Source organism: Ostrea edulis, chromosome 7 (assembly GCF_947568905.1).
Source record: "Ostrea edulis chromosome 7, xbOstEdul1.1, whole genome shotgun sequence".
Classification (NCBI taxonomy): Eukaryota; Metazoa; Mollusca; class Bivalvia; order Ostreida; family Ostreidae; genus Ostrea; species Ostrea edulis.
In genome coordinates, this window is record NC_079170.1 from 44394363 (window position 1) to 44422244 (window position 27882).

At 34.3% G+C, this 27882-nt stretch overlaps 1 protein-coding gene across 1 annotated transcript in view; it reads left to right on the top strand.

Moving 5' to 3' along the window:
- Positions 1-27882, top strand: part of LOC130048689 (heat shock 70 kDa protein 12A-like) — a 68663-nt gene that overhangs the window by 29760 nt on the left and 11021 nt on the right. The gene's annotated exons all lie outside the window — the stretch shown is intronic.

A 27882-nucleotide genomic window follows, 5' to 3' on the forward strand; every position in this document is an offset into this window, starting at 1 on the left:
ATTAATTTTTATTCTACAACGATAATTTTTTTTTTGCATCTATTTCTCTTTTTCTCGACGTGTGTATATTTCGTTACCTGTTGTCCGACAGTCTTTTATTAATATTTATTCATCTTACACAATTATTGTAATCAAAACAAAAGTAATACCATGTCGGGCAGGTATAATATTCATTACCATTCCTTTCTTAATCATTTTTCTAAGTTTATCATTACATGTACATGTATTATACAATACATATATATATCATGGTTTAATCACTCCGTAAAGACCCGAATCAGGCTGAGATAATTAAAGCGTGCAGGTCACGCCTACCGTTTCATGTAAACCATTCACAATCATTTACAAAGCGTGAAAGCCATGCCTACCGTTTCGTGCAAATCGTGCAGACCGTTCAGGAAATGGGAAGCGTTTCGTGTAAATCGTTCCGTGCAAACCGTTCAGCGTTTCGTGCAAAGCGTTCAGCGTTCCGTGCAAGAATCGTTTCGTTTCGTGCAAGTGGTGTAGTAGTACGTTTCAGGGTCTGTACATTCGTTGAATAAATTTTTACAGGTGCATGTACTTCGAATAATTTTGAACTTTATTAATGCGTATTAAACTTCCCATGTTTTGTGTTGTTGCCAGGGTCATGTACAGTTGCCAAGTGTTGATTGTAGAAAATAATACATACGAGTATAAGCTAGCTTTTGGACTGTAGTAGTATAGAATATTAAATATTTGATACACTCGTAACATGTAACCGTATACATTGTATCTGATATTCAGAAAAAAAGAAGACAATTCAATTTTCCCGATTTCAAAAATTATCTCACATAAAATGTATTAGGTTTGTCCCTAGTACTGGGGAATCCTTCAGGTATTTAAATGGCAAATACGCAATGAGTATAAATACGAATGAAGGTAAGTTCTACGTCACGAGTGCTGGCACGGAGCTCCGATTAGGGAAAATTCCCGTTTCGGTGCAACACCCTCTTTGGTTTTGATATAAAAAAAAAAAAAAAAAAAAAAAAAAAGAGGTCCGGGATATTGGAAGATTGATGTTTCATCTCTGAAAAATTACGATTACAAAAAAGGAAGGATAGATGTTATTCATAATATAGACTCGTCCCTTAATCATATGACGGCATGGGAATTATTAAAAGAAAAAAGAATTTTCCATCGATTTTGTATAACATGAACTAAAATCAATTAAGCAAAAAATGAAATATATTTAACATGAAACAGATGCTATGAAAAAGAGAACCACTGATGGCTTTAACTACAAACATTAAAAATATTGGAAGGAAAATTAGACGCTACAGTACAGCTAACGCGGTTCCCATACATACATATATTTCTTTTTATTGAATATTGAAATTTTAAAATAAGATCATTGATCTTAACAAAAACTCGGCCTTCAATAATACATATGTACATGTATTTGATGAATTGAGAAAGTCGTTTGTAAAATGAAACGTAAATTTAAATTCTACTTGAATCTTCTCGTTTTTGTTAAAAACATTCATCTTGCATATCGGATTATTTGTTGGAAGATGTACGTTTTAGTGATAAAATTAATGTTAGAATTTTCGTAGCCATCTTGTTATGTTGTAAATAGTGTGGATATAATGTTGCGTAATACTTCCTGTCTACCCATGGATCCGAGTTTTGAAATAATCGTGCACGGGTTTTACGAGGAAAAGTCCCTTTGAGGTAGTATGGCTTCTCTGCGAACATTACCCAAAATGTGGTCAGATTAGGGTTGGAGACACCCCCTCTCATTATCATTGTAAGAATACTGAAAGTTAAGCTTGACACATTCTTGTTACATATCCTTTTATTTGTTAGATATGGCAAATATATAGCCTTTTCTTTTATCTAAGCAAAATATTAAGTTTACGACAATATTTAATAAATTAATGAATTCACTTGCAAAAAAACCTAAATATTCAATTTAAATTCATTTTGCATATCATTCCATTCTTTGGAAATTGTACATCTCACTGGTACATTATGTAAATTTAATCTAATAGAATGTTAGATTTTAACTGTGTCTGTGACTGACTTTATTTGTCTCGCTAATCTGTTGTGCAGTGTGATCTTAAGCTTGCGTAATACTACTTCTTGTTTACCTGTGTGTCCGAGTTTTGACATACTGTCACAGTTTTGAAGAGAGTCCCTTAGCAAACATGCAGACTCTCTCTCTCTCTCTCTCTCTCTCTCTCTCTCTCTCCTGGTGGATTTTCCCGAGCCTCCCAGTCGTTAAGGTCTTGAAATTCAATTGGCACAACAAATAAATTCGACTTTTTTGGCATAAACTTATGTAAAGAGTTGATTATCAAAATGTAGAAGCTACCATATTGACAACCAAGTGGGTGGTGCAGGTTGATGGTTGTATAGCAATCACTTACTGCTTGTTTTCACAATAATCTGGAGTGTAAAGAATATGTCAGCAGATTTTGTTTTGACAACCATTGATATGTACATGTAGTATTGTAAACCTAATCACAAAGCTTATTTTTATTCGATATCAATAAAATCTTCTTTTTTTTAAAAATCTAATTCATACTTCACAAACGAATAAAAATTCAATGAGTATTGTATTATCAGTATTAAAATTTAAAGTTTGAAATTCAAATAAATTTTCATAGAAAATATATCATTTTACACAGATATTTTCTTAAACTTTACAAAAAGAACATTTTGTTAAAAATTTATATAAAAATGAATTTTTTTTTATATTTTCCTATGAACTGTGACCTTTTGTCCTGTGACATTTTGTCCCAATTTTACAAAATTTCTAATCGTGACTTTTTGTCCACGGTCATTTTGTCCGTGACTTTTTGTCCTGTGATTTTCTGTCCTAAAATCGCTGAAAATCACCAAGACACAATGCACGGTAACGGACCCAATTTTTTTAACGGAGAAGTAGGCATCGTCTTTTCAGCATATGTGTTTTTTACCTGGAGTTCCCAAGGTGGGGATGGGTGCTAATCTTTATACACAAGTAGTGTCAGTTACTGAAATACACAGAAAATTGGGGTCGAGGGGGACCTCTAATTAAGCAACACCAGGAATTGTAGCATTAGATAATCAAAATCAATATTGAGATAGCAACCTAATTCAAACACACAACGAAATTAATACATGTTGATTTTAAATTCATTCAAATTAATACTTTTATTGACTTTTTTGAAAATAAGTTATATTGGAATCAACCAAATATTCAGGACTGAAATATGCCTAATCAAATTCTGCGACATAATTACACGACATCGTACCATTTGTATGCAAATATTCAAAATGTCTTTTTCCCCCTGACTATTGACTGGATATTCGGTTTTAAACTGTCATGTAAAATGTTTCATTCAGTCCATATCAAATGTTGTTGTTTTTTTTTTGGAAGGTCCACTCCGACTGCCCGTGACCTGCATTAGGATAAGTACTACATGGATACATTTATATTATTTGTAGTTCAGTAAGATGTAAAGATGTTGTACTGTAATTGTGAATGTGGGTAGGTAGGGATATGTGTATAGGAGGTCGTGTGCCCCCACGACCGAACAGGGTTCTAGATCTATCAATGTTCTCTCCCCCTCTCTCTCTCCCAATAAGAATGATGTTTTGTGTTAAATTAACCTCGCACGAAAACATATACTTTGTTTAATATAAATGTAGTCATACATTACACGAAATTCACGGTGTAATTCGTTGTGCCTTTTTAAAACTACCCAATACTTGATGACTTTAAAATACATATATGTAATCATCTTCCTTGTGACTAATCAGTAATCTTGATAGATGAATTAACAATACATTGAATAAATGAAACAAACAAATAAAAAACCAAAAACAACAACAACAAACAAAAACATGATGAATAAATCCATAACGGAATACTTGATTTTAAAAACAGAAAAAACTCGTAAGCCGAATTTTCAAACATTTAATAATAAAATCGGGGGAGATAACTCGCATTTGTTTACGGTACAAAACCGATCAATTTTTTTAACAAATGACACCGTGACGGGGACAGTCATTCCGCGATGAGAACGCGGTTTACCTGAGTTACCTCTAGACTACCGCCGCGGGAACGCGGAAAACAAGAGATCCGCGTTGCCTGTACTGTATCTACGATAAAATAATCCAAAGGTTTAAGCCTTCAAATGGTAATTTATCATCAAACATAACTAAGGAATTAAATTCACAGGACAGGAAGAAAATAAATGCAGTAATGGGCGAAATGTATTCTTTTTATAACGAACTTTATACACGTAAAACCATTTCAGATGAGAGAATAGAACAATATTTATCTGAAATTGATGATATTTCAACACTAAATAAAGAAGGTAAAAGTTATTAGAAACTTTTCCTACATATGTAGAGTGTAAAGATGCTGTCAGTTATATGTAAAAAGAAAAATCACCTGGGTTAGATGGTCTTCCAAGTGAATTATATTGGTGTTTTGGGGAACAACTTGGTCCTGTTTATGAAGTCCATAAAGATATTTTCATCAAGGGAAAATTTCATAGGCACAGATTTTCTGTTATATTACTTATAAATAAAAAGGCCAAAAAGAGTACATAATTATAGACCAATAAGTTTGTCAAACACAGAATACAAAATTATTGCTTTCGTTTTCGCAAAAATGCAGAGTATACAGTCCAAATTAATCAACAAAAATCAGACTACATACATAACAGGATAATAGCAAGACATATAGGAGAAAACGCTAGACTGATACTCAATGTATTAGAATACTATGAATCATAAAACTGAAATGGTACATTACTTTTCTAAGATTTTGAAAAAGCTTTCGACTCTGTAGAATGGAATATTTTGTTTAAAACTCCTCAAAAATTAAATATAGGTAAGACTAATACTTTTATATTATAGGGAACAATTCTATACACAAGTCCATTGTTTAAGATGAAAAATAATGACTGGTTATCTAAAACTTGTGAAATAACAAGAGGCATTCAGCAAAGCTGTCCACTCTCAGATCTATTGTATCTCTTTGTAGCAGAAATGCTAGCTTATGAAAGGTGAAGATAACGAACAGTGATAAAATATATCAGAGAAAATATAATCAAGACATAAAAGGCATTACATTAACGAAGTACGAAAAAAAAATATATAACACGAGAATGATTTAACGTTAGCTTTGAAAGACAACATATCATTGAAAAGCTCTTTAGGTGTACGAAATGAATTCTGCGAACATGCAGAATTAAAAATAAACATAAGTAAGGCAGAATGTGTGTGGGAGTTTATCTCAGACACCATAAAGAAGGGTATTATAATAAAAATTGGATGAAAATCTATTGCGATATAGAAAAACTCTGAGAATCAGGGAAAAGGAAACTAACTTTATTTGGTAAACCAAGCGTAGTAGAGACACTAGCTTTATCTGAACTTATAATTAACAATGCGACATTTAACTCTGGACACGACAAAAGTCCGGAGTTTCGCCAACCCTTTTATTAAGGATACAAATAAACCCTTTACAAAAAAAGATGGGATTTTATGTTCACAAGACATGCACCAACATTTACACTTGTACCTATTGTAGTTTTTAAGATATTTCACCTGAAATCAAAAAATCCCATGGGATTTTGGAGGGATTTTTAATCCCACTTGGGGGATTTTCACTCCCACCAAAAATCCTATGGGAGAAAAAATATAATTTCTCCCATAGGATTTTAACTCCCATATTTAAACTTAATATGGGATACAATGTCCCATAGGAGGAAATGTCCCATAATGAACATGAAATGGCAGTAAATATCCTATTTGAGCATGAATGGGAATAGATATCCCAAATAAAACACAGGATGGGATTTTTATTCCATGAATATAACAATAAAACAGAAAATTGTATCTTAAAAAGTGTTGTTTGTCATGATTCTTAAAATGTACTTAAAAGCCAAGGCATGACATTAATTTTTAAATATATATAGTAATTATAAACTCTTATGTGTAGGCCTATGTGTTTGTGAATAAATGTCTAAAAAACATGAGAGATAATAAAGGATATTAGAGCTCTGCATTACTAAACTTTTCCCCATGCAATTTTAATTGTATACATATAACCCTTGCACAAAAATATTCATATAAAATTGGACGGGACTATATTATTGCAACAAGCAGACAAGAACACTATGAAATACTCATTCACACACGGGCACTGTAAGTTAATGTAAATATATAGTATGTGCATGTATAAATATATACACATGCACATGATACTACATGTATCTATTTACATCAACTTCCATTGCCCGTGCATTCACATGCAGTTGCTCACATTCACTATTCACAACCCTTCATATGTCGTCAGGTGTTAAAATATGTTCACAGGAACCGTTAATTTTGTCAGTGTATTAATAATAGTGTGGGTATATACCATATACCGTACCATCCCCTAATCAGCTGCTATGGAAGGGGGGGGGGGGGGAACCTACAAGGGCTGATACTTCACTCAAAACTTCGTTTCAAAAAAGTTCTTAAAATTATCGTCACCCACCATCCTTGTGGTTTTATAAAGGGTAGCAGTATTATTACTACATATTAAATTAAAAGTTCCTGTGATATGTTGTTGAATTACGGAATAGGCCTAACTTACAACTTGTTTACATGTTCTAAAATTAGTGTTAAGTGCTTACGGTGAAAGATGAACTCTGCTAGGTGATGCTAAGTTGTTTAGTGAACCGAATCAGACATCTCAAATAAGATTCTCGATTATTTAACAACACAAGAATCGTTTTACAAAATGCATGCTTCGGTCCATCTTTCCCTCCCTTCTACAATCGTATTCATTCTCAAGTCAAAGTATTTTCTCCGATTGCTATCATTACCTTAAGCGTCGAAAAGACTTCAATGACAGGCGTGTCCGAATAAACGGTTAACAGACTCTAGGGAAGTTCGGCTCTAAGTGTTCTAAACATCTCGAGCGATTTTATAGTGATAAACTTCTATGGTTTTCGACATTTGTGTATCAATGTTTTATGAATATTGTAGACTATTTTACTCATAAAGCAAAGCAATGTTATCGCAAATTTTTAGGTCTACTTACAAATGTATTAACCCCGAGATCCGCCACTAATTAGTTACACAAGTTGTGTGGTTACAACAGTCTTATCATTTTAATTTCATTGGATGATAAAATAGATGACGTTAATATTTTGAATACCTTGTATACGCAAAAGAATTTAACTATACGATGTTTATTTTTCAAATTATAACTTCAGTGGCGAATGGTCGGATCCCCCGTCCCATTCCCATCCCTCACGCATAGTACTAATTATTTCCCCAGCCACTTAATGACCAGATATACACGACTATTGAATGTAAAGCACTGTTCAGTCATTGTGTACTCCCAATTAATTAACAATCTACCCTCGTAAATCATAATCGTTACGCTTCGTTGGACATGAAACCTTAAATCAATCCATTGACACTACTTAGTCAACGATTTTGTATTGTGATACATTTCTATGATTTCGGACATTTATATATCAGGATTATCTGATTTATTTATCAGTGTTCAAAAAGCAAAGTACATGTACCGTTACAACGATTTTATACCTACTTCTTATAATAACCCCCTGGATCCGCCACTAGCTAAATTAATTCTGGTGATGCCTATAACAGCGGTACATGTACTCACCTATCATTCTAACTTATTGAAAGTTAAAATAAATGTAGATATAATATAAACATTTTGAATACTATATATATATATATATATATATATATATATATATATATATATAAAGGCATGCCTTCATCATATGATGTTATGATGTTTATTAACTTTAGTGGTGGATAACCGAGAACGACACCCCACCCCTACTTCGCACAATTCAATTTCTAATATTGACAAACGGCCCATTTTGACCAGATAGACATTACCCTTGAACGTAAAACACTGGTCAGTCATTGTGTATTTCTAATAAACAAACTTCATCATTGAATACAGACCGTTAATGTTGCCACTGACACTACTTAGTCGTGAGTTGATTTTGTACGTGATAAATTCCTATGATCTTTACTCGTATGTTTCATTGCTTATTTAGAGTTTTTATTTGTTTGGTTTTTCCCCCTTCTTCTTCTTGTTCAAGAGCAAAGTATTGATATTGCAGTTTAACCCCCCCCCCCCCCCTGGAACCGCCAGTTATTAGGTAGACGTATGGTGTTGATCTACTAATTAGGTAAATGAAGTCAATGGATATCTGCGGTAATATTTAGCGTTATTCACTTAATATTAGCTTCCTAACTATATTGAAAGTTGAAATAAACAACGTTAACATTTCGAATACTTTAAATATCTAGGATACATAATCATACGAGGATTATTTTTTAATATTTTGAAATTAGAAAAACAACTTTAGAGGCGGAGGAGCGGAAGCCATCCCTCTTCCTGCAGGATTTATGGTCCAAAATTGACAAAAGGCTCGTTTTGACCAGATAGAAATGGCACTTTCAAACGGAAAATATTGGTCAGTCATTGTGTACTTCCAATTAAAAAAACTACTCCCATTGTAACTCTACTTAGTCCCTGGTATTCTACAATGTACAATTTGAATATATCATATCTGTATGGTATAAACAGTCACACGATGTTTAGTTCGGAAATTAAAAAAAAAATGTAGTGGGGACACTGGTCAGTCATTGTGTATTCCCAATTAACAAACTACCCTTTTAAATCCTACTCGTTACGGTTCGTCAGACATGACAACATATCCGAACTAGTCTTGTATATATGGATGTACTTGTTTATTGTAATTAAGGTCTGCTTCGCAATGAAAACCTGGTATCATTGACAATTAATTTTTATTCCACTTAGTCATCGATTTTTTATGTGATACATTTCTATGATCACGGACATTTATATATATATATCAGGGTTGTCTTGTCAGGGTTTATTTATCATTATTCCAAAAGCAAAGTACTGTTATCACGATTTTATGCCTACTTCTTACCCCTCTGGATCCGCCACTACCTAAATAATTTTGGTGATGCCTATAACAGCGGTACTCATCTATCATTGTAACATTACAGGGCCGTAAATTAACCTTCAATTTGGAGGAGGCAGGAAATTAGGCGGGGGTCTGGGGGCCGCCCAGGCCCCCAAACGCTGAGCACATTTTGTGCACACTGAACACGTTTCGTGCAAAATCCTTGATTCTAGGGCCTTCTAAGATGTTACTTGACTAACTCATTCTAAAAGAAAGATTTGGAATGCTTTTTAAGGGAGGTATCATGTTCTTAGTTATTGGAAACAACATAAATTCTAATGAACTTTAAATTTTAATTTTTTTTTGCTCAAAAGTTGGAGGAGGCAGCTGCCTCCTCCGCCTCCATGTAATTTACGGCCCTGCATTATTGGAAGTTAAAATACAAGTAGATATAATGTTAACATTTTGAATACTTTACATATATACATGTTAAGGAATTCATCATATGATGTTTATTAACTTTAGTGGTGGATGACCGAGAGCGAACATCCCCCTCTCCCTCGCACAATTCAATTTCTAGAATTGACAAGTGGCCCATTTTTACCCTTGAACGTAAAACACTGGTCAGTCATTGTGTAATTCCAATTAACGAACTTCACCCTTGAGTCCTGACCGTTACGCTTCGTCAGACACTAACCCACTAATACTATCTAGATACTGATTTTGTACGTGATAAATTCCTGTGATCTTTACTAGTATGTTTCATTGTTTATTTGGAGTTTCTATTTGTTTGGGTTTCCTATTTTTTTCTTCTTCAAAAGTAAAGTATTCATATTGCAATTTAACCCCCTGGATCCGCCACTTTTTTTAAGTAAACGTATAAATATAATTGTGTTGATCTATTGAGGTAAATGAAGTCAATGGATATCTGCGGTAATATTCAGCGTTATTCACTTAGCTTCCTAACTATATTGAAAGTTGAAATAGACAACGTTAACATTTTGAATAATTTAAATATTTAGAATAGATAATCGTGCGGTGTTTATTTTTGAATATTTTGAAATTTAAAAAAAAACAAACAAAAACTTTAGCGGCGGAGGAGCAGAAGCCACCCCTCCTCCTGCAGGATTTATGGTCCAAAATTGACAAAAGGCTCGTTTTGACCAGATAGAAATGGCACTTGAACGGAAAATACTGATCAATCACTCTACTTAGTCCCTGATATTCAAAACAATGTACAATTTCAATACTTCATATATGTACAGGAAATAATCACACGATGTTTAGTTCGGATATAAAAAAATATAGTGGCCCAACTGGTCAGTCATTGTGTATTCCCAATTAACAAACTATCCTTTTAAATCCTAGTCGTTACGCTTCGTCGGACACGACAACATAACACATTGACCCTAACCGAACAAGTCTTGTAATTAAGGTCTTCTGCTCCCAAATGGAAACCTGAATAAGATATCATTAAGGTCTTCCGTTTTCAACGGAAGATTTCGATGTTCTTGACACTACTTAAATAAATAAAAAATAGTGGTCCCACTAGTCAGTCATTTTGTATACCCAATTAACAAACTACCCTATTAAATTCTACACGTTACGCTTCGTCAGACACGAGATCATAAGCCATTGACCCTAACCTATCTAGTCTAGTATATATGGGTTTTTTGTTATCTATGTTATCATTATGGTCTTCCGCTTCCAAAAAAGATTTCGTTGTTATTTTTGACACTACCTAGAGACATAATCTCGAACATTTATGTATCGATGATTTGTTGTTTGTTGTAATTTTTGGTGGAAGCTTTACTGGAGTTGAAATAGTTATGGTTGATATTGGAAATAGATTTTACAATGAAGAACTAATACTGTCTTCATTACTAGGAAAACTTTAGTAGCGGACTGATCAAAGCACCCACCCTTTCCCCAACCCCTCGACCAGCCATCACGTATAGTTCATTTTCCAAAATATATAGATGCAACACTTGATCGTAAAATAGTGATCAATCAATGCATATTCCTAATCAACAAAATATACCTTTAAAAGTCTATGACAACCACATATTTTCCTCAATAAAAACACTGAAAATTTCACTCTGTCATTAAATGTACGTATACGACGCGATCTAATCAAGCCGGCATAGAGGCGCCCCATGCGAAAATTACCCTTATCAAATGTTACATACTTCGGATTTTTATTGAGCTTAATCCTAAATATTGCACATCTAGATAATTTTCCAAAAATATATGAAACTTTTTACTTGTATCAAAATTCTTTCTGTTTTATATCTTCTAAATTTTATCATAGAGTTAACTAACAGTCTCACTTGCGGAATTATGGGGTGTGGAGATTGCACCCCCCCCCCCCCCCATCATTTCAAAGATCAGAATTTAATGTGCTTGAAATTGCTCTGCTTCAATATTTTCCCCCGTAAGGGAGGGGGACAACCCCTCCCGAACCATCCTAACCGTGATTTGGTTAGTCCTCAATTGCAAAGCCCCTGTAGTCCAATATCCAGTATCCAGTTAATGTAGGGCTTTTACATGTAATATGTATATCAGATATGTTTTATCCCGTGGGGATCCGGTGTTGTATCATAGACACCCCCCCCCCCCCCCCCCCCGGAAAAACGGGCCCGGAATTGCGCCCCAGCATATAACTTCCCCCTAAGTACAAAGTCAGTATAGAGTCTCCCCTTTGGCGGAAAAATCGCCCTGGTATATATAGAACACCCCCCCCCCCCCTGTTTCCGGATTTCATTTGTTATAATAGTTTATGGAAATAGATATGCGCTCATTAATATTACGATATTCATAAAACAAACGAATATTTCTTGTTATTGACATGATGAAGTTGGATTTACACGCTGAAAACTTTGAAGTGCATATTGTAAATACAATATGCTTACCAAAAGACTTTAACGATGGTCAATATAAGTAGGATTTTTCGTAAAAAATCGACTATAAGATGTATAATTAAAATATTTGAAAAGTAAAATAGATAAACTGTATAAATAAAAGTAATTAAATTTTCTCGTTTATTTAAATTAAAAAAATCATTTAAGTTCTTCCCAACTTTACTAATTCAAATGTTAGATACTAGTAAATAACGATAAAGACTTAAGATGTCTGAATGAATTTTGATATACCATTACACGATTTGAGCAATTTCCTTTTTATAAAAAATCATAAGATGATGATTGTTCACGATACACACACACAAAAATAATCAGAAGAATTACTGGGTCTAAATAAGAAAGAGAATTCTAGTAATAGAAATGGAAGCAGATACATAGCTAAAATGTAAGAATGGGGGTGTACTGTCATTTAGGGGGAATTTCTATACCGGGACGGTTTTTCCAAGGGGGGTTGGGTTGGACCCGGGTTAATTCTTCGTAAGGGGAAATTCTATTCCAGGTCCATCTTTCCGGGGGGAATGTCTATCCCGGGCCCGTTTTTCCGGAGGGAAAGTCTATGCGGGGGAAAATCTTATGCTTTACAACACCAGGTAGAATAGGTCCTCAGTACTCCTTGCCTGTCGTAAGAGACGACCCAATGGGACAGTCCTTCGGATGAGAACGCAAAAACCGAGGCCCACTGTCTCAACTTCTGTGGTACGATAAATTCCCTCCCTGCTCAAAGGCCGTAAGCACCGAGCATAGGCTTCGATGATTCGGGCTGTATGAACTTCGTAATATCAGGGGCGGGTCCAGGAAATGCGGTTACAGGGAGGGGACGCCACTTTATGAGGCAGGGGGTCTGGGGGCCGCCTTGAGGCCCACAGTGGATCCAGAGCAAAGCGCTGGTGGAGTTCAGGGGGGCGAAGCCCCTGGAAGCTCTGGGATTTTACAGGGCTTGAAATACGTCTCCTATTTAGTCATTTGTGAAATTAATAAAATGACTCAAATTTTATGGGTTTTAGAACAAAATTAAGTTCTCCCAATAAAGTAATGCAAGAAATCAAAAGGTTTTGTCAATTATTTCTCCGGGAGTGGAAGAAATTATTGCTTCTTTTATCGTTTTGTACATTTTTCTAAACAAGATACCGCGATTTACCTTAAATTTGAAAATTTTAGGGGGGGGTGCACTGAATATAGGTGTATGGAAATGTATAGATCTATGTACGTGCATTTTAATAACCAATTGGGACTTCGCTTCAGAGTAACACAAACTGGGACTAAAGCATGCCATTCCTAACACTAAAAGCTGGTCTGAATCCCCCCCCCCCCCCACTCGTTTATATACCCTACAAAATTTACCTGCAATATTACATAGTATTTACTAATGTTAATTATTATAAGTTCTTTTCATTAAAAACATGGAATTTACAAATGGATGAAAAATACAAATTTCACTACATGGACTTAGGTGTACAAGTGGTTTTCGTCAAGTTTCCGCACTCATTTTTCATCTTGAAAGCTTTCTCCCTGCAAAAACTTGGTGTGTCCTGCTGAAACTTGATATATCTACGTTGTTTTCAAGTAGTTTCCGCAACGAAAATTTGCTGAAAGCTGATCAAATTTGCGCAAATTTCGGTTTGCAGAAACTGTTCTGTTTTAGTATGCACATTGCTATACTGATAGTCTACCGCAAAGTTTTGATAAGTTTCCGCAATATTTTAGTTCTGTATCAGTTTGTACAATATGGTGTATACCAATTTTCAGCTTTGTGGAAACTTACTGAGACTTTCTCATCGCCATATAATTATAATAGGATGTTTGTGTTGCAATCAATATATAGAATTTTTAAAAAGATAACTGAAAACAGTCGGACTAAATGCAAAGACAGCCTGTTACATGTATATTATAATTTGCGGAATGTGTTTTTCCCCTTTCGTTGTTAGTCTCACCCCCTCCCTTTGGGGGGATGGTGGTGGTGGTGGTGTTCATTTGTACTAATGAAGTATCACCTATAAGGTGTCAGTATATTCTGGTAGATTATTGCAATATACATCAGTGGCGGATTTAGAGGGAGCGCAGGCGGAGAAATAAATGACAAAATCTTTTAATTTTTTTAATTACTTTATTGGGAGAACTTAATATTTTCCAAAAAAAAAAAAACCCTTATTTTATTAATTTCACCTTATTAAAATGATAGAAAATACATGTAGTACAAATGACTAAATAGGAGAAATATTTCAAGCCCCATAAAATTTGTAAAACCCAGGAGTTTCCGGGGGCTTCGCCCCCTGGGCCCCAACCAGGGCTTCGCCATGGACCCACTGCCTCATAAAGAGGCGCCCCGTAACCACAATTCCTGGATCCGCCCCTGTACATGTAGATATGAGGAGATACTGTCTGCATAAGTTGATTAGCTCATCAAACGCACCTCCTGCGATGTGAAAGTGAAAATAGCTGCAATCCTCGCCGGCGGAATTATGGTAAGGTTCAATTTCAGCAACTATTTGCGATAATGTGCTCCACGAAGATTTCCTTAAAGATTACAATTATTCTGAATGAACCCTGTGCTTCCTAATCCCCGTAATGTAGTTTCTTGTTCATCAGTGGCGGATCGAGAGGGTTGTAGTCACTCCACTTTACTTCCATAGTTTTAAACAAAACTGGTCATTTTACCAGTTTGCGATATTCACCCATCTTTGGGGCCGGGGCGGAATAGGCACAAACTTGGGTCGCAATCCGCTCATCCTTTAAACAATTCCTGGATACGCCCTTGCCCACAGGCACCTTAAATATGGATATTACTACCCCTCCCCCCACCTTTTTTCATATTTTTTTTTTTGGTGGGAATAATTTCTCTGAAATGTATGAATTAGTAGTCTATTTCATCCCTCTTTCGATTTATGTAATCGTTTCACGCTTTTTTGTAAGCTTTAGAGATTGGCCTTCTACCGGTATAGAGATTGGCCTTCTACCGGTATAATAAAATTCATTTTATTATACCAGTAGAAGGCCAATCTCTAAATACATGTATCCATACTTCCGGTGCCTGTGCCCTTGCCCGTGGAGAACAATACGTAAAGTGCACTTGTAAATATATTACCATTTTGTCTGTAATGATATTTACGGGTGTATTCAATACCACCTTCTAATAAAAACACGGGGGTGGGGGGGGGGGGGTATCGTATAGACTCATTATTATCATTACAGACAAAATTACCGGTTCCTGTGATTAATATTGATTTATGTTCACAAAATAAAAATTAAATCAAAATCGGAACCAGGAAAGCTTAATTGATTCCCAACTACATGGAAATGGACATAAGATTTTAATAGTGATATTGTTTAGCTACAGTTCATAATGCATAAGATATAATTGCAAAAGTCTATCTGTTAGTTGGATAATATCTTGTATACAATATAAGAATTTCATAAGTTAACATCAGGGACCTATATACTAACTAGTATATAGGTCCCTGTTAACATCAACACTGTTCCAAGTATCTGATTTAAATCATTACTTCTTTTTACTGGCTAACAATTTATATTTCTATTAATTTGTCTTGAAAATGAAAAATCCATCGTACCACTGGACCTGTTCATAAAATGAAATTGATCCAACTTCGCCCCAAAATCACAGATTAAGCAGTGGCGGATCTAGACCTCACTGTGTGTGTGTGTGTGTGTGTGTGTGTGTGTGTGTGTGTGTGTGTGTGTGTGGAGGGGGGGGGCTTTTTTGGTCAAGCAAAGGAGATATGGTTTTGGTATTAAATGTTAATGAAAATTGAAACATCCATACTTCTTCATTATACTAGCCCGAATATTTAGAAGTAATTGTCAAAGTGCACAAATGATCTTACAAAGATTTGGCCTTAAAAGCAAAATATGCTTGACCTGGACCATTTAAATTGGCTTTAAAAGTGTTTCAGGTGTTTTCCCCCAAAAAGTCACTAAAATGATTTTAAAAGATTTGAGATGACCTTATAGAAATTAACAAATTTTGCACTAATCAAAATTTATAATCCATAGTTTTGAAATGTTTGAGTGGAGTATGAATGGTTGGTATGAGTGATTATATATCAATTGTACATCTTACCTTTAAAAGTATATATTATGATGCACTTAATTTCTATTTGTACAAATAAATTAAAAAAAAATTAAGCCTAAAAAAAAATAATTTAAAAAAATTATTATAATCCGAGTATTAATGTGCATTAAATTATACTTTGTTGTACAATATGAAAAAGGTACAAATTAAACAAATATTAGAAAGGGATTACATATCTTAATGGTAGTATAAGTTAACCACATTCACTAACTGCAAAATTGTAGCTCTCTGAGAAAATATTGGGACAGATCTGTACCAATTAATATTTTCTCAGAGAGCTACAGTTCTGCAGCTATGCATTCACATGATTATGAATTTCACAATATTTCATATGAATTTAAACGTAAAAATTAAAATGTATCCTTTGCCTTTGTATTGGGTGATGTATATTGCAACATAATTTTCAATGTTCATGCTGAGAATTGCTTTGCCATTATTTTCCAAATATCACCATATAAGCCTACAATATTACATATTATGTATCAACTGAATTATTTATAATATTGACTGAAATAGCATGATATGTTGATCATGATATGAAATGCTTATAAAAGTATTAGATGGCAAATTACAACCTCACAAAGTCATTCACCCAGTAATTGTAGATAAGGAACAATGAGAAACAAAGCCAGGGGCTTGCTGAGCTGTAAAGAACATCCCATGTGTATTATACACAAAGGGATTAGTTGGGGTAAAAGTCACAAGACAAAACCTGGGTACAGATATAAAATAATGAACAAAATGACCATGCAAGGACAAAGTCAATATTAGAAGTTTATTAAAGCATAATAACAAAATGTCACAGGACATAATACTGATTTTTATATAAATTCAGGGGGGAAATCTGTTCCTTTTGTAAAGTTTACAAAAATCCATGTGTAAAATATATGTTATATTTTTTATGAGATTGTTTTTCAATTTTAAACTATAGATTTTGATAATTATTATTAAATGCTTATTCCTTTTATCATATCTATTGCAAAATATGAATTAAAATAGGATTTTCTTTTACTGATATAGAATACTAATAGGCTTTGTAATCATTGGGTTTACAAATTGCTACACAAGATCTGACATTTTTCACATAGCTTCTGCGTGCATGCATGTCATTTGATTCCATATCAACATATCAATTAATAAGCAAGATTCAAAATGTGAAATTGCACTTTGAAAAAAAAAAAAAAAAAAAAAAACACAACAAAAAACTTGATGACTGATAATCTATAATATGCATGATAGTTCAAATTTTCTTATGAATATATATGTATATCAAATGATATGTCAGAACAATCAATTTGCTATTATTGTACGTACATGTATATGCTTTCATAATTTTGCTGTTGTGTGATAATGAAATATTGTCAAATTAAAAAAAAATGTGAAATTACAATTTAGTGTCCTTAGGTTTGTAATCAAGAATGAAGGAGTAAATGATAACCCAGTGGTGGATCCAGAGGGGGTGCTGGTTCAGGAAATTTTGCTAAAATAAAGTAAAAATAACACATTTTGAGGGTGGACCCCCTCCCTTGATAACCAAAATTAATGGTAAATTTCCCCTCTCTCAAAAATTCCTGGATCCATCCCTGTAAGCATTAGACAATCATTAATTTGTCATTCCATTATTCATAATTTCTTCATTGGACACATGGAGGCCAACTCTCACATGTGTGTGTATAGACATAATTCCAATTATTTTGAAAATAAAGAGGTCAAAGTACGAAATTGAATTCAATATAAAATATATAAAGAATATCTTATCATGGATATAAAGATTAAAACATTTCAATCATGTTAATTAATAGATTTTTAGGTCAATTGATTCTCTCATGTGACCTATTGCTAGTGGTCAGCTTCTGTTGTGAGAGTAAACAAAACATCAAGCTTGTAAATATCATGATTCCTAGGGTAGAAATTCTAACTCCAGGAGGAACCAAACTTGATATATAGTGTTTATGTGTAAAACATTTAAATTTAGATAACATCTTCCTTAATGCTATTGATGCTTTTAGGTAAAGAAGGAACAGGTAATTGTAAATTTCATGACCTTGATCAGTGATAATAATAATAAAATTTATATACATGCAGCCTTATATAAAACAGTTTATTACTCTAAGGTGCTTTACACAATCTGATTAAAATAAGATCTTTGATCCGCTCCGTTATTGTTATGTCGTTTCAATAAGATCTTTGATCCGCTCCGTTATTGTTATGGAGCGGATCAAAGATCTTATTTATAACAATAACGGAGCGGATCAAAGATCTTATTTTAATCAGATTGTGCTTTACAAGGGCAAGAAGAGGAATGCAACAATAAAATAGAATTAAATGACATTATGACAACTTATAGATGTATCTGTAAATTAAATTATCAAAATAAAACACTATGATTAAGATCAATAGCTAAAAGTTGGTTGGTTTTTTGGGGTTTTTCTTTTTTGGTATTTGATAATTAAAAACACAGTTTATATATACATGTTAGAATCTAAAGGTTTTGATACTAGCTTTAAAATAGATGGAACCAAAATGGTCATAGTAATCACATGTCTTTATGATTTAAAAGAATCCTTCTTTAATTTTGTTGACACTAGAATATTATAAATGATGGATGCATTGTCAAGAAAAACAGAAAGAGATGTACAAAAATTGTGATGCTTGCAACTCCAGGGTTCTGATTCAAGGTCAGATCCGAATAGTGTTAAAAGTGTATATCAAGTTTATAATTGTAAAATGTTTCATCAGTATAGACGCTTTTGGGGGAATGAATTACACCTTATATTATACTTCTACTGAATATTAGAATTTAGCATATAAATGCATGCCTAGAGCAAGAAAAGTTACTGTATTATATAGATTTCATTCATATTGAGGTTAGTAATACTTTTAACTAAATAACTCAGGTGACTGGTAAGGTCAGTGTCTTGTTGATATTTTTGATGTGTGTATGCATGTACGTGTATGTGTGCGTGTGTGTGTGAAATACAAAAACAATCCATAAAGATTTGTTTCAGAGTTTTGAGTAGTGATCAGTTTTAGCAATCATCAACAGCTAGGGTATGAATCTGTACACTCATCTTTGTTAATTTCTAAAAAGACTTAAATTGCATTTCAAAAGTAGTCAAGTGTTATGTGAAGGAGATATGAGGAATATATGTTCCTGCTAAATGTGTGTGATCATACATTTGGGGTGTCAATGGATGGAAAATCATCTGAAGATCGAAGTTTTGAAGAGATTGAAATACTTTTTTGAATATTAATCAATCTTATTTTCATTCTAAAATCATGTACTCAAAGGAATTTTCTTTCAATTACATATGTAAGTGCATTGAATTGAATTATTTTTCTATTTCTGACTAACATTTAAAACAGTTATGTTTGTCATTTTGTTTCTCAAAGTAGAAAATATTTTCATGTAGATTTTTCTTCCAAGATTATTATTCCTTAGGTTTCAATTTAGAACATTCAAGTAAAAGAAAATAAGACTCTAAAAAAGGAGGTCTCCATGTGAATTGAGAGAAAGAAATGGAAATTATAAATTCTGTGGTGACATTAAATTTCATTTCATAATTTTGCCAGCTATAATAAGGTATGATATGAGATTCAGGGTGGTACATTTATGTGCATACATGTACCTTGTTTCTCCAATTGAAAATTGATTGCTTTAAATCAATTTCAACATTATGAATATCCTACAAAAGTAAAACATAATGATTTAAAGTTAAAAAAAACACATTGTTTCACTCCTGAAACCTTGACCTCACATGGATATATATTGGTATTTAGTGTTGGTAGGTTTTTGGTTCTTTTTGGGTGGATTTTGGATAATGTAGTGAATTTCAGTTAGTTGTAGCACAGTAACATGGAGTGAGCTTGCTTGCTTCCTGATATCTAGTCAATCACTTTTTAAGACATACATATTTTTCAAACTCGCATTGCACATATTTGTTTACATTTTTGGTAGGAGTGTTTTATATGCTCACTATATATGTCATCTTCATATATAGATGTGTAATTGTTTGCAAAAAGAGGAGACATCTAAATTCCTAATAAAAATGATAATTACATTTAAATCATAATTGTGCACTTCATGTACTTTTTACATGCAAAATCATTTCATATAATTATATGGTTTTTGTACTTTCTGTCCATATCTGTAAGTCTGTCTGTCACAAAGTCTTAAATTGTGCATTAAAATGCTTCTCCTCCTGTATGGATTATCTGATAAACTTGAAACTTTGTACAATGCTTCATTGCCATTTGCAGATGTGCACATTGTTGGGAGAGGATTTATTGTTATCCTAAAAGTTATAGTGGTTCGATCCAAGAGGGATGCGGGTGTAAAATAGCTTGTGACCATTTCTCCTAGTTGCAAACATATTGGAGAGTCTTGAATTTTTTTTTTTTACAATACTTCATTATCATTTAATGATGTCTAGATTTCTCTGACCCTAAAGGTATCTAATATTTTCCTAAAATCTACAGTGGATCAAAAACAAGTATTTTAAGTGTTTTTTTTTTTTTTTACCCTTTATTGAATAATCTTTGTAAAATTGCATGTGCAAAAGTAAAGATGCATTGAAAATTCAATTACAAAATTAAACATTTCACTGGTTTGTTAAGGTACTCACTACACTAAAGCTTTATGACACTATGTTACAAGATGACGATTTAAATGTTTTGGGAAAGTATTTGTATTGATCGATTTATTCGTCTATAACACCATAGCTAAGTGGTTAATTAATAAAGCATTGGGCGAGAGAGAGAGAGAGAGAGAGAGAGAGAGAGAGAGAGAGAGAGCATTGGGCTGGTGAACTACAGATCTTGAGCTCAAATCCACCAGTCTTTTGTTCATGTGTTGAAATAATATTTTTGAAAATCATGTTTTTATCCAAATTTGCATTTTTTGCTGTTTTTGGCATACACACTTATTGTATATCATCAGATCTTTTTTTAAAATATTAAATCAATTTGTACTGATTTGAGAAACTATTTCCCGGTGTAGTGAGCCACCTTAAATGTAAACATAAAAAGACTCCAGTCTTTGTTTACATGACACAGAATGAAGGCTAAAATTTTATTCCTGCATCCAGAAGGTTAAAATTTTGGCTGTGAACACAGATTCAGTTATACTTTTCATGTTTAACATTTAAAAAAATGAAAACAAAATTTAAAAAAACAAAACAAAAACGTAAACGTCCTGCTTGAGAATTTTTCACTTGTATGGAGACGTCACCATTGCCAGTGAAGGGCTGCAACATTTAGGTCTATGCTCGGTGCTTATGCCCCTTTGAGCAGGGGTGGATTAATATTGTGTCACACATTTAGGTAATGTCATATAACTGTAAACAATGTCTCTAGAGGATTTGGGTGTTGCTCAACCGGAAATTTAATAAATTAATGCATAAGATTGGGTCATACTTCTTTTTGTACTAGAACATCCAGGACTGAACTTTCTTAAGGTCGAGATGTCTGTTAACCGTTTATTCGTATTTACCTGTCAAAGTCTTTTTGACGCTTAAGGTATAGGAGAAAGTACTTTGACTTCAGAATGAATGTGATTGTCAGAGGGAGAATGATGGACCGAAGCATGCATTTTGTAAAATGATTCTTGTGTTGTTAAATCTTCGAGAATCTTGTTGGAGATGTCTGATTCGGTTCACGAAACAACTTAGCATCATCTAGCAGTAGCAGATTTCACCGTAAGCACTTAATTAACACTAATTTTAATATATTGTAAACAAATTGTAACTGTAAGCTAGGCTATTCCAAAATTCCACAACATATCAGAGGAACCGGTAATTTAGCCTATACATAATGATAAGAGTAGGGGTATATATCACACACCCCTAATAAAAGCACTGGGATTACTGAATCAGAATGACAATTGGGGTGGGGACAATAAAAGCAGAATTTTCGAATTATTTTGAAGCGAAGTTTTGAGTAAGAAATGGTGCCATTCCTTTGGGGTTATTTTTTTCATTGGGGATGGTACCATAGGGCCTACTATTATTATTACAGACAAAAATACCGGTTCCTGTGAATATTCACACCTGACGACCTGTAAAGGGTTGTAAATAGTGAATGTGAACAGCTGCATGTAAATAAGTTAGTGTTCTAACTGCATAATTTAATACCGTTCAATTTTATTCTAATGTTTTTGTGATAGGGTTATATGTATACAATTAAAATTGCATGGGAAAGAGTTTAGTAATGCAGAGCTCTAATATAATTTAATTTCTCATGTTGTTTAGACATTTATCCATTAACACATGTACATAGGTCTACATAATTTAGGAGTATAATTACTAGATACATGTATAAAGTTAATGTCATTCCTTAGCTTGCAAGTACATTCTTAAGAATCATGACAAACAACACTCTTTAAGATACAATTTTCTGCTTTATTACTATATTCATGGGATAAAAGTCCCCATCCTGTGTTTTATTTGGGATATTTATTCCCATTCATGCTCAAATAGGATATTCACTGCCATTTCATGTTCATTATGGGACATTTCCTCCTATGGGACATTGTATCCCATTTTGAATTTAAAAATGGGAGTTAAAATCCTATGGGAGAAATTATATTTTTTCTCCCATAGGATTTTTGGTGGGAGTGAAAATCCCCCAAGTGGGATTAAAAATCCCTCCAAAATCCCATGGGATTTTTTGATTTCAGGTGAAATATCTTAAAAACTACAATAGTTACAAGTGTAAATGTTGGTGCATGTCTTGTGGACATAAAATCCCATCTTTTTTTGTAAAGGGTTTATTTGTATCCTTAATAAAAGGGTTGGCGAAACTCCGGACTTTTGTCGTGTCCAGAGTTAAATGTCGCACTGTTAATATGATGCTTCAATATTAGGTTTACATGATAATGCATACATTAAGAGAATGCATCGTCTTATATACACCTTTATATTGCATAAGACTGAGAGAAATAAGCAACTTGTTTTGATAGGTAGTACATGTATTTTAAAAGGTGGATTACCAATTTTTGATATTGACTGTAAATTAAAAGCACTAAAAGCTGTGTGGGTTCATAGATTGTTTAACTCTAAATCCGTGTTGTATATGTTTGAATTTTATTGTAAACGACTGAATATAGATATGCCTATGTATTGTGTTTCTCTGATAAAAGCGCAGAAAATATGAAAATAGAAAAATTGCCACTATTTCATTATCAAATGTTATGTTTCTTTCATGAGTGCAAATTGTGTACTGTAGACAAGTTTCGTGGAATGGAATTTTGCAACAACCGATGAGGGACAATTGTAATTTTCTTTATAAAGATAATGCATTGATTTTAAGAGCTGAAAATACCAAAACGCATTCAGATTTTGCAAACTATATTAGAAATAATCCAAACTGGATATGTGAAATTAGAATGCTTTCCACTGTTTTTGTAAAATTTGATTTTACTAATTGCAAGTTTATAAACATACAACACAGAAATAGCTTTCTTTTCTTCACGGGTATTGTGAATGTTAGAGATCAAAGATGCAGTATATCTTATGAAAATCTTGTAAACCACATTATCAAAGAGTTTTGAATTGCAAGTTTAGCATTGCACCTGTAGCATGGAAATATATCTTTCAATGCAAATGTATTCGTCTTTCATTAGATACTCCTGATCAGCAGTTATGTAATTTTAACTACAAGCTTTTAATGCATTCTAGAATAAAAGAGGAAATTCCAGGAGTACTTTTTCTAGGTTTTAGAGCAAATCTGTCATAGGGTAAACGAATTAAGATAGAGGAATGTTCTCCTATCTCAAATGTTGATGTAGTAACATTACTCTATCCTCTGTGGATCTTATTGCTCAAAATCTCTGATAGAGGAATGTTCTCCTATCTCCAATTACTAAAATGATTTTGAACAATGGAAGAGTTTCATCTCATTTCATTGTTCACATGTATTGCAAGTTTGCAAGTTTTACACCTGTAAGCTGTCATGGTTACTGGGAGTACAATACCAAGGGTCTGGTACAATAACATATTGCCAGACTAGCTGTTAACAGGCGTTGTCCCTTGCAATGGTGCCCCCTGTAGTGAGGCCAACAAAATGTGCTTTTTGGAACATTTTTATACGTCCATCTTTAGAAGGGACGTATTATAGTACAGCATTGTATGTAAGTCCGTCCGTTTGGGATTTTCTGTATAACTTTCTAATTTCATTTCTTTGTCACATGCCATGCTGAAACTTGCTATGTACATGTAGCTTCTTTGTGGATCATTCTAGATCATTTGTAATTTTGATCCATTTCAACCTCTCTTGCAGGAGTTGTGCGCCTTTATTTGAAAATTATTGTTATATGGAAGGTACGTAATTTGTCCGGCAAACTCCCCCCACAATTTTCAAGTGAGAACCATCTTGTTTTACAAGATGTTTGTATGAATATTGAAGATGTGCATGTGGCAAGGATTTTGATTTTCTTTGATTTTTGAGAAAAATATAGGTTGTTGAACTTAATCAGTTTTGAGAAAATATTACAAAGAGAGTACATGATTTCTTCCGTGAATTCCTCCCACAGTTTTCAAATGAGAACCTCTTATCTTACAGAGTGTTTACATGGGTATTGAAGGTGTCCATGTGGCAAGGATTTTGATTTTCTTTAATTTTTAAGAAAAATACAGGTTAATGAACTCGGTCAGTTTTGAGGAAATATTGCATAGAGATCGAGTACATGATTTGTCTTTTATTTTTCCTTCCACAGTTTTCAAGTGAGGACCTTATTTAACAGAGTATTTGTATGGGTATGGAAGATGTGCATGTACAGTGGCAAGGATTCTGATTTTCTTAAATTTTTGAGAAAATTACAGGTTGTTGAATTTAGTCAGTTTTTAGGAAATATTGCATGGATAGTACAGTACATGATTTATCTTTTATTTTCCCTCCCAGTTTTCAATTGAAGACCTTATTTCACAAGAGTTTTTGTATGGGTATGGAAGATGTGCATGTGGCAACGATTCTGATTTTCTTCAATTTTTAAGAAAATTAAAGGCTGTTGAACTTCCATTTTGAGGAAATGTATTAAATAAAGGACATGGCTTGTCCTTATAATTCTCTCACAGTTTAGAACGCTCTAACCTCTCGGTCACCGCGGCGAGATTTTGAACAATAAGATCTATAGAAGATAGAGTAATGTTACTCCATCAGCATTTGAGATAGGAGAACATTCCTCTATCATAGGTTCCACAGAAGATAGAGTAATGTTACTACATCATCATTGGAGATAGGAGAATATTCCTCTATTAGAGATTTTGAGCAATAAGATCCATAGAAGATAGAGTAATCTTACTCCATCAACATTTGAGATAGGAGAATATTCCTCTATCATAGATTTTGAGCAATAAGATCATTGAAGATAGAGTAATGTTACTACATCCTCATTGGAGATAGGAGAATATTCCTCTATCAGAGATTTTGAGCAATAAGATCCACAGAGGATAGAGTAATGTTACTACATCAACATTTGAGATAGGAGAACATTCCTCTATCATAGGTTCCACAGAAGATAGAGTAATGTTACCACATCATCATTGGAGATAGGAGAATATTTCTCTATTAGCCCAGCAGATATGTGGGAAGATTGTGCTATTAGTGATACAAACATGAAATTTGGTACACTGATAGAGCATTCTGCTAGGAAGAGTTTTGGATATAGGGACATTCCAAATTTATCCTTGGACCAAATTGGCGGTCATTCTGTTGAAATGACCATTTTCGAGGAAAAAGCGACACAGGATCTATGTCAATATAACTATATTTACTCATCAAAAGCACATCAATGACGTTTTTTCCACATAAGCAGGCTCTGGGATGCCAGTTAAATGTGTCAAAGCTTACACACCATTCATTTGACCCTTCTTACCAAAAATAGTTTTGAACTTTTTAAAACAAACTTAGGAAACGCGACGTTAATGTACGGGATATGTCACTTTAACACCCTGGGAGTGCTCCTAGTTGACTTTTACATAAAATATAGTGCACAGAAAATGCTTGGATCCAAATGATATAGTATTCTACTTGATTGTGTACAAGTTTGTAATCTCTCCTGTAAACAATCTTGTATACTCCCCTTCGCTGTGCACTGGAATGTGGCCTTAACGCACTGTTCTCTGAAACCCATTTTGCATTCACATGTTATAAATTGCCGGTATGCCACAGTTGCCTGCGGGAGGATTGTCCTATACATACTCCAGTCATTATTAATTTGAACCCAATCCTATTTTCTTGGCGAAGGAATCTCTGGTATGGAAATCGTCATCTGACCGGTACCCAACAGAAGCCGGTTTGGTAGGCAGCTCTCTGATAAACTGAGAGCTTCTCGAGTTGGTGGGATGGCCTCTATTGATCTGCCACTTTGAGTGAAGAGATACTTGCAAGCCTCATTGACATGTTCTAGGCTGCTGGTTCGATCGTAGATCAGGGCAACAAAACCATCCAGTGGATCCATGTGGTCAACTACAACTGCAATGGTTTGGCATAACAGCTAATGCACAGAACGGTATAGTGACATGATTACAGGATTTTCATGTTTCCCATGTTATTTACTCCTCCCACGGTATCATACCCAGCGAGGGCGTACAAGAATGGCAACTTTCGGTATTTGTTCAGTGTCATGGCCATTTTGCGGGCTGTCACGAAATTCTTTCCTATGGCAAAACAACCCAAAGTTTATCGATGTCCAGCTGCTGTTACTGCAAGGATCAAATATCTGTGTCCAATGTGAAGATCGACACCTTAGTATAGCCCCGCCTCACTGCATCTTAGGCATGGAGCAATATTCTCGTATCTGCCTCCTCCTGACTGCACAGGGAACCTAGAGCAACACCTCGTGTTGTATACAAAGCATGTCTTTGTGGTTTGTGCTGATGATTTGCTTCTCTGTTTTCATGGTTGCTATCCTAGTTGCTAGGAAGGCAACAATTATATCTTGTTTACATGTATGCGGAGGAAGGCCTGTCAGTTCCCTGGGGTGGAACTAGATGGCTTAACTCGTCTCCTGATGCTTTACCCCTCTTCTTGGTGTCTATTTTCAACTGTCTGGGAAGTTGCAAACACTATCTACCCTGTTTGAATGCTGTAGCTGAGATGTGATGTACGGTAAGAATATTATGTATACTCAGAGACTTCAACAAGCACTTGTTGAACTGAGGTTATAATCAAAAGTTATATATTGCCCCCATTTGTGAATTGATCTCCCTAGCCCAGGGGGCAAAATGGACCCTCCTTCTGGACGAATTGGCAGATTCTGCTCACCAAATCCATGGAGATGCTCAGCACCCTATTATAGGAGATCGAGAGACCAAGTGGAACAAAGCATCAACAATGTCTCGTTTCCGAGTTTTTATGTACATTAGAGTGTCCAGGTACACATGCAAAGAGGTCTTCCAATTGTAGCTGTGTCTGATAGACTCGATACAACTGGTACTCTCTCGGCTACGTGAGTAGCTGTCGAAAATGAGGAGTTGTGAGACTATGGAAGTAGGTGGTGATACATACGAGTGGCTTGAAAGCTCTTCAATACTTGGATGTTAGGACCATTCAAGATCATACCACCTAGTGCTACAGGAGAAGAAGAAACCGGCATTTCTTAGCAGTGGGTTTCAAATGAACCACGAAAGGTGTCATCATTTTCAACATGCCTATTTGGACTATGTTTACGGCACTAGGATGACAAATTATCACTGTCAGCGTCGTGCTTATATGTCCTCTGCAGGTCTGAGTCAACATCCTGGTTGTCAGCAAACAGAATATATTGACCGGACTTGTGCTCCTTCAGGTCTTGAAAATATGTTATGATTCGATCTTTGAGTTTGGTCGAGACTATACCAAGCTGTTCCAGTCTAGTGGTGTACAGTCTTGTCAAGTTTACCAGCTTGCCATAAGAGCATCCATGTAGGCACCATCAATGTAAGCTACCAGTTTCCCA